The 9792-nt window shown below is 43.4% G+C and overlaps 1 pseudogene; it reads left to right on the forward strand.

Annotated features, from left to right (window-relative positions):
- Positions 1-9419: 9419 nt before the first annotated feature.
- LOC145397944 (5S ribosomal RNA) lies at positions 9420-9539 on the forward strand (annotated as a pseudogene).
- The last annotated feature ends 253 nt before the right edge of the window (positions 9540-9792 follow it).

Here is a 9792-nt window from a genome sequence, read left to right on the forward strand (position 1 = left end):
TCCAGCCTGTAGTCTGCCTGGTATATGTTTCAAATGAACTTGGTGTTACAGATACTACTGGTACTACATTCATTCCTCTTACTCGAGTACTGTTGGTCACACACTCTCCTCGTCAGTCTCTCACTCTCCATCCTCTTCACATGGCCAGACCACCTCAGTGTTTCCCCTAACGCTTCCTATCACATCCACATCCTCACCACAACGCTCCTTCACATCCTCATTTGTCAGTCTCTCTCTCCATGTGACTCCACAGGCTCCTCCCAAATAACTCATTTCCATTGCTCTCACTCTTGACTTCTGTCCCTCCAACAAGGTCCAAGCTTCACTTCCATAAGTTAGAGTTGTTATCACAATATTATCAAGTGGTAACTTCTTCACTTCCATGCTCACTTCCCTGTTTCTTTTCACTGCCTTCAAGGAACCAGCAACCTTTCTTCTTTGTTGTACCCTTTCAAGCACTTCACCCTCTAAACTTCCTTCCTAACTCATCATCACACTTCCCAAGTACTTAAACGCACTCACATTTTCCATTTCCTCTTTATGCAACCTCACTGTTCATTAACTGACTTCACTTCTCTCGAAGACCATAACTTTAGTTTTCTCTACATTCACCTTTAGATTCTGTTTCTTACACACTCTCCCAAACTCATCCACCAAGCCTTTCAGCTCCCCTTCATCTTCACTGAACAACACAGTATCATCTGCAAACAACAGCAGAGGGATTTTCAAAACACTGCTCTCTCTCATTAGGGCCACTCCAACATCCACTACCCTACCTTGTATTACTTTTATAACCCCATCCATGTACAGATTGAACAACCATGGAGACATGACACATACCTGTTTCAATCCAACCTTCAAATAGAAAAATTCACTCAGTTCACTATCAACGCCCACTGCAGCCTTAGAACCCTCATACATACTGTTCACAGCATTCAGCAACTTCCTATCTACGTCAGATATTCATAATACCTTCCACAATCCTTGTCTATCCACCCTGTCATACACTGTTTCCAAGTCCATGAAGGCTGCATACAACTTCTTTCCCTTCTCTAGAAACTTCTCCACTTAAGATCTAAGAATGAATAGCTGCTCTACACAACCTCTTCCTTTCCTAAAACCTCCCTGTTCTTCTCCAACTAATTCCTCTATTGTTTCCCTAACTCTGTCAATAAGTATCCTACCATATTCTTTTCCTAGTACATTAAGAAGACAAATGCCCCTATGATTACCACATACTTCTCTTTCACCTTTTCCTTTGTCTATTTATCTGTCTATAGCCCGAGGCCTTAATTCCGCAAAGGGTGGCCACAGACAAAACGCCTCCAAGTCGCTCTGTCACCCACAATTTGACTACCCTCCACCCAACTCACTCCCCCCTCCCTCATATACCTCTCAACTCCATCCCTCCACCTCATCCTTGGTCTTCCTCTCCTTCTCCCTCCCTCCACCTCCCTCCACCTCACCTACATACACCCTCTTAGTCAGTCTTTCATCCTCCATTTTCTCCACAAATCCAAACCACCTCAGTGTATTTCTCCTAATCTTCTCAACCACATCCACATCCACCCCACAACGTTCTTTCACTTCTTCATTCGACAACCTGTCCCTCCATGTCATTCCACACGCTCCTTTCAAGTAACTCATTTCCACTGGTCTCACTCTTGACTTGTTCCCCTCTTGCAAGCTGCATGCCTCGCTTCCTTAAGTCAGGGTAGGAATCACAATACTATCATGCAGTGACTTCTTAACTTCCATACTCATCTCCCTATTTCTCATCACTGCTTCCAGTGAACCAACAACCTTCCTTCCCTGCTGTACCTTTTCAAGCACTTCATCCCCCAAAGTTCCATCCTTACTCATCACACTACCCACGTACTTGAATGCATTCACATTCTCCACATCCTCACCATCCAACCTCACTGTGCATTCTGTGACTTCATTCCTCTCAAACACCATAACTTTACTCTTGTTTACATTAACTTCAGATTCCCCTTACTACTCACTGTCCCAAATCCATTCACCAAACCTTGCAACTCCCATTCATCTTCACTCAGTAATACTGTATCATCAGCAAACAACATCACCGGAATCTTTCAAATATCACCCTCATTCATTAGAGCCAACCCCACATCCACTGCCCTACCTTACACCTCCTTTACAACCCCATCCATGTATATTTGAAGAGCCATGGAGACATCACACAACCCACACTGAGATCAAAGAACTCACTCAGCTCACCATCCACTGGCACCGTAGCCCTAGCTCCTTCGTACATACTCTTCACAGCACTCAACAGTTTCCCCTCCACTCCATATATTCTCAATACATTCCACATACCTTCTCTATATATTCTGTCATACGCTTTCTCCAACTCCATGAAAGCAACATACACTTTCCTTCCCTTCTCTAGATACTTCTCCACTAAACATCTTACAACAAATATCTGATCTATACACCCTTTTCCCTTCCTAAATCCCCCTTGTTCTTCTCCAACTAGCTCCTCTGTTATATGCCTAACCTTTCCAATGAGTATTCTACCATATATTTTGCCAGTCACACTAAGAAGGCAAATACCCCTATGGTTACCACATACTTCTCTCTCCCCTTTTCCTTTGTATAAAGGAACAATTATACCTAATTTCCTATGTACAGGGGAATAATTTTACCTGATTTCCATCCCTCCAGGACTCCACCTTCCTCTCAGGCAAATCTGCATATCTTCCACATCCATTCTCCCCCAAGCTTCAGCATTTCACCACACACTTCATCAATTCCTGGGGATTTCCCCATTTTGACTTTCATCATAGCTTCCACAACTTCCATCCTACTGATTTCTTCCTCTATTCTCACATCTCTCCATCTCCTAGCCATTTCCCAGCCACTTATTCTCACATTCATTCTTTATGTTCAACAATTCCTTAAAGTGTTCTCTCCATCTGCTCATCTTTTCTCCCTTCTCCACTAGTAATCTACCGTTTTTATCTTCCACTCCCTGGCTAAATTCTTTGCCACCTCTTCACCTCTTTCCAGAACATTTTCTTACACTCCCTCCACTTTACACTCATATTCCTTTCGAATTCCTCATCCACTCCCTTCCTACTCTCTTTTACTCATCTTTTCACCTCTCATCCTCTCTACATATAACTCTTCCGTCTCTCAACTTCTTCCATGCCCCTATTTCTCATCCACTCACCATATGCTTCTTCTTTTGTGCCACAGCCTGTCTCACCTTTTCATTCCACCATGCTGTTCCTTGCACCTCCTTTCGTCTTCTCTTCACCCCACACACAGCCTCACATGCTGCACATATTTCTTCTGTGAATATCTTGCACACACCTTCCACGTCCCCCATCCTCTGCAATCCACATTTATCCAATCGCTCCTCCACTTCTCTCTTTTATTCAACCTTTTTTTAATTCTCTTGTAACCTTTCCACGCTCCTTGCATATACTACTTCCTCCTGTCCTTCCCTTCTTCTCTTCTTAAGAATAATGATGGATTTTATTATTTTGTTAGGCTTAAAGATGCTCCAGGGGGATACCTTCATGTGATGGCACCGATATAAGAGGGTGTGGTTCCAATGCCCGGTTATTCAAATGTCACTCATTTCCTTTCTTATCCCTGCAACAGATGATGGTGGACTAAAGGAAGTGGACACCTTCAGTCTTCAGTCCACTGGGTTCACATTTCAGACGAAACTGGAGCTACAGCTACTACGGTATTAGTACTACTCAGTGTAAATGAGTGCTTCCAAACAGCAGAGATTAAAAGTAATTTCTGTAAAAAATTTTTGGTTATTAAGTAACATTCAGAATATTGATGATTTTTTTGCAAGTCTTCAGGATACTGCTAGACGATTTTTGTTTTGTTTTAATAGATAAAGAATGGAAGAAGGAAAAACAAAGGGGAAAAAAATAAGTCCATGTGCTTAAAGGCATCCTCCATTCATAAAATACCCATAACAACTGGACTTGAACTGAAGTGGATCAATTGTTTGTGGGAAGCAACTCCCAGGAAGCGAATTCCAGAGAGTAGTAGTCCTGGGGATAAATGAATTTTGATAAGCAGAAGTTCTGCATTGCGGAGGAGAGAGTGTGAATTCATGGGCGCTCCCAGCTGCCCGAGTATTTCGGGAGAAAATGTGAAGGGGAGGAACAATTGAAGCCAGTTCGTCTGAACACTTACGGTAAAAATATCTATAAAATAATGCTAAAGAAGCAACATCTCTACATACTGATAATGGAGGAAGGTATTGTGTGATGGCAGGATTATTGATTAATCTAATAGCTTTATATTGAATTTTGTCCAACTGCCTCAATGCAACTGCTCCACATCCACTCCACAGTGGTGAACAGTATTCGATCTGAGAATGCACATGACTTTTGTATATTGTGACCATCTGCTCGACAGTGAAGAACTCATGAACTCTGTACATGAGTCCCAATTTTTTAGAAGCATTTTTAGCAAGAGATTTAACATAAGCTGTCCAGCTTAGGTTGAGGTTTAGAGTAACACCTAGGATATCAATTGTAGTGGATATGAGAATACTGACATCATTTAAAATTATGTGAGAGTCTGAGGGATTCTTTCTGTTGGAGAAATTAATGTATTTAGTTTTCTGAGCATTAACCCGCCCCGTCCCGTCGACGTATGGGTACGTTGCAACGTTTTGCATTTGCCAGTCCCGGTGACGTACCGGTACATCGTGCAATTGCAAAGTGCATAATTTCCACAATTTTCAAATTTCACGCTTGATTTTCACTATGTATCCTCACTTGACCTTCCCCTACCTGCCACCAGGCGGGGACACTCGGCGACCCGCGCTATCCTGTGGCTCGTCCACTCATCTGTTAGCAACGGTCCTGCTCAGACATGGCTACGAGAGGTCTCTCAGAGGTTGAAATTCAAGCTGCCCTGGACGCCTTTACAGGCGACAGTGATTCCCCACTGGACGACGAAGTTGTTGATAAAGATTATGTGCAGCCAGAGGAGGAGGAAACCACCAGCAGTGATGAAGAAGTCCCGTCCCCCAGGAAGCGGCAGTACGTGACTTATCTTGCTGCTAGAGAGGGGCAGCCAGCCAAGAAACCACGTGCAACATCCTATGCCCAGCCCCAATGTGATGTGGAACCCGAATTTGATGACGAGGATGAGGACGAAGACGGAGTCGTGGGACGTGCTGCCACGTGGTATGGACGTGAGGTAATTACTCATCGTGGCCCCGAGCGCACACCACGTCGGACGAGCAGGTATGGGCCTAGTATTTTGTTTGGGTAGTTAGGAAGTGCCGTGGAGGGAGTGCGGAGTGAAAGGGAAAGTGCAGAGAGGAGTATGGAAAGTGGCAGTGGCGTGAGTGAGTCATTGCTCTCCCTAGGTAGTGTGAGGCGGCGGGGTGTATCACGTGGGCGAGTGCGGGTGCGTTCTGTATCACGTGGGGTTGTGATGGAGGGGGAAGGTGGGGAGGAACCACTCCCAAGCACGTCTTATGCTCCTCAATATCCCCAAACACATGGGTGAGTTAGGGTGCGTGAAAAATCACGTGGTGTTGTCATGGAGGGGGAAGGTGGGGAGGAACCACTCCCCAGCACATCTTATGCTCCCCAATATTCCCCAACTTCATCCCCACAGCCCCCTAATGTTCCTCAAGGCCGTAAGGGTAAGGGAAAGGGAAAGGGTTAAGGCAGAGGGAAGAGGAGTGAGAGTGGGGAAGCCCTCTGGACTCCCTCTCCCCAACCTCCCCCGCCAGCATCTCCTCCCCACCCAGCGAAGGCGGTGATGGGCATGATGGGGACGAGGGATTTGTGGGATGGAATTGGGAGGATGGGAGTGATTCTTCTCCCCTCATTCACCCCGTCACTGAGCAGGGGCGCTCTGGCTGCATTGCTTCTGGAATTCACCATAATTCCACCAGGTAGGATTTTTTCCACCTGTTTTTTAGTGAGGCATTCGTGGAGCAGATTGTTTACCAAACCAACGTTTTTGCAAGCACCCAGCGCCTTGAAAGTGAAAGACTGGGAACAAGGAGTAGGCATTCTATCATATATGATTATCCTGTCTCCCTTTCAGAAATGTTCCTATTTTTTGCCCTGGTCCTTTTGATGGGTATTATACGAAAAGACAGAACTCCGGCTTACTGGACAAGGGACCCTGTTATGTTTACCCCAATATTTGGGCAAGTGATGAGCCGTAATCAGTTTCAACAAATTCTAAGTCGCCTCCATTTCTATGATGCTCATGATCCTGCAAATGCGAACGACACAGATAAGATGAGGCGAATTAGATTGGTCTTTGATCACCTGAGGCAAACCTTTCATTCCTCATTCTATCCCTATAGAGACCTCGTCATAGACGAGAGTCTCGTGTTGTGGAGAGGTAATATTTCATTTAGGCAGTGTATACCCAGCAAAAGGCACCGTTTTGGGTTCAAGATCTTTGTTATGTGCGACTGTAGGACTGGTTACGTGCAAGACATAGTCTTGTACACCGGTGCACAGACAGACATAATAGAAGATCGGAGTATTGGACTGTCGGGAGCAGTGGTAAAGACAATGATAGAAGACTATCTTCATCGTGGTCACGTCCTCTACCTGGACAACTGGTACACTAGCCCTCTTCTCGCTCATTATCTTCACACGCATGAAATGGGAATCTGTGGAACCGTGAAGGTGAACTGGCGTCACATGGCCAAGGTAGGGTGGAAACTTGACAGGAATGAGGTTGTCTTCTTCAAAGCCAACAACATCCTTGCAACTGTGTGGAACCATAATAGAGAAGTAAGCCTCTTGTCAACGATTCACCGCCCTTTGATGCAACGTACTGATTCCGTTGATTACCGGAGCGAGATCAGGCGTCACATTTGGAAACCTGAGTGTGTCATGGACTATATCATAAACATGCGCCTGGTGGACCAGTCAGACTCCTTGATATCGACGGTAGAGTGTGCCAGGACCACGATGAAGTGGTATAAGAAACTGTTCTTTCACTTGCTAGACATCACTGCTCTGAATTGCCACCACCTTCACGCCATGACAACAGGAGTTCAGGAAACCTTTGAAGGGTTTGTGAGGGAGCTCACAAGAGAGATGTTTGCACAGTATGCTGTTGAAAGGCCCCAACATCGCATCCGCACTGCCCCTATTGCCCAAACTCCCCTGAGAATATCCGGCTGCCATTTCCCCACTCCTATCCCTCCCCAGCCAAACAGACCTAGGCCCCAATGCAGGTGTCACGTGTGTAGCAATTCCCGGGTGAGACTCACCACACAGAGGAAGGACACCCGCTATGACTGAGTCGAGTGTGACGTGGGTCTCTGTATTCACCTATGTTTCAGCGAATATCACACTTTGATGCAATTCTAATATGGTGTGAATGCGACAGGACGCTGAAACTATGAAGTAAATGCGACAAACAGACGCTCAGTGAAATTATCAGTCATGTTGATCTGAAAGTATTAGTATAAAGTGCATACGGGTATAAGTGCAAAAATTATATGTAAGTGTATAAATATGCTGTAAGTGGAAATATGCCTAGCGAGGGATTTATGATGCGATATTCTGTCGCTCAGTGCAATAAATAAGGCCCGTAAATATGTAAACATTATTATTGGAAATGCAAACGGGTATAATATAAGTTCAAATTATTGTAAGTGCTGAAATATATTCTAAGTCAAAATATTCCTAGCGTGTGTATAGAGATGCAATACCTTGACGCTCAGTTGAATGAATAAGGCCCGTAATTATGAAAATAGAAGTCAACAAGTGGGAAAGTGTGTAATATATGTGAAGAATTTGTATGTAAGTGTTTGATTATTATGTTGGTTGAAACATTCATTATGAGGGTATTTTCATGCGATATTCTGACGCTCACTTGAATAAATAATGCCAGTAACTATGTATAGTGCAGTATAGGGGTGTAAACTTGTGTAATGTAAGTGGGAAAGTATAATTGGAGTGAAAAAATAAAGTAGAAGATGAAACACGAGTGTTTGAGATTGTGCTTGCTACGTGAATATGCGCTAGCATTTCGCTAAATGCCCTCGTAATGAATGTAAATAATTGAAAACATTTACAGTGGTGGAGGAAAGGTTCTATGTAAAGGAAAAAATAATAGGAAAGTGATAAAACAATTGGGTATGTTAAAGTACGGGTCATAGTGAGTGCGCTTAGTAAGCCGATGTGCGCTAAACTTATCCTGCATGTCATCATAATGAATGAAAACATCTGAAAACATTTACAAACAGTAAAAATAGGTAAAATGTCAATGAAACAGAAGTATACAAGTAGAAAAAATGATATGTTGACTGATACAAGAAACTTAGCATATAGCATGTTACCACTCGGACCTAACACGCTATGCTTGCGCGATGGCACAATGCTTATTTTTCATATATATGTGTCTGAAATCTATTATATTGCTACTCTTATTGTTTATTAGTTCCAATTCAATAAATATAGAGGTGTTGTGTGTTGTTTCTCCCAATATTTCCTACCACAGAAAATGTGAGCGCCTCACACGTCAGTGATAGAATATGATACCTGGCATGGGGGACCTCACCTGTTTCGACCACCTATGGACCACGGTAAGCCCTTTCTTGGTGATTTTCCTTTGTTTCTCAACCAAAGCGAAAGTTTTAGCCAATTTTTTTTTTTTTTTCAAAATAGTTCGGGACTGGGGGATGTCGGAGGTGCGGAAAACCTCGGGACATGACGGGTTAAATGAAACCAGATTTGTTTGTCCCCATTGATTAATTTTAGAAAGGTCCTGGTTCAGAGAAATAGTTGTGTTAATTTGGGAATTTAACACAGGATGCCAGTAATATAAAGGTTTCCACCATCAACAGGCATCTTTATAAAGTATCCCTGGCTGATATGGAAGACTACTGTATTTCATTTTCCATATATTTAATCCATAAGGTTTTATCAAGAGGCTGCAACGGATGTACAGTAAGACTTCTTATGCTGCTCCCCCCTCCCCCTCCCCTTTTTTTTTCCATAGTAAATACTGAAAAGATTGCCTGCTAAAGTTCTGTAGCTCAAAATGTAGCTGATTTAGCATTGTCACCCAGATAGCAGTACCATTGATAGGGAATTAGTCAATGCTTCAGAACTCTAACACCAGCGTATATAATATGGATTTACAGTCAAGTACTCACCCCATCCCACTCCTCTGAATTTAAAAATTGCTGTGTTTTTTTCCTGTATATTTTTTTATGTATTAGTAGACTCGGTCTTGTTTATGATGAAACGTAACTTGGACTATAATGTTCTTCATGACTAATTTTCCTCAAATCTTTCAGGTATAGAATGTGACTAAGAAGCCAAAGACCATTATCGTGTCCCAGTTCCATCAGTGAATGTGGTAAAGTGAAAAGCATTGCAAGAAGGAATAAGGAAGCAAGAAACATGTTTTCTTTCATTAGTCTCAAGTATACCACGTTGAGTACACTGCTTCCCGTCCGATCAGCGAAGTTAAGCAACGTTGGGTCTGGTTAGTACTTGGATGGGTGACCGCCTGGGAACACCAGATGCTGTTGGCATCCCTACGTGTCAAGTGGGGTTGGTGGAGGATTAGTGCCCCTCCCTGTAGAAACAATTAACTCTAAGCCCTTGGCCACCCCGTTTGGGATACATGGCGTCTGGCAATGAATGAATGAATGAAAAATTGTGTAAAGGAGGTACTAAATGTGAAAGAACTATGAAGGGTCGAGTCATCAGCATAAGAGTGTATTAAGTTGTGAGTGACAGACAGGAAGTCATTTATAAGAATGTGAAAGAGGGTTGGCGCCAAAAC

The sequence above is a fragment of the Coenobita brevimanus genome, chromosome 43 (assembly GCF_032717465.1).
Source record: "Coenobita brevimanus isolate Jiangsu-jjx chromosome 43, ASM3271746v2, whole genome shotgun sequence".
Classification (NCBI taxonomy): domain Eukaryota; kingdom Metazoa; phylum Arthropoda; class Malacostraca; order Decapoda; family Coenobitidae; genus Coenobita; species Coenobita brevimanus.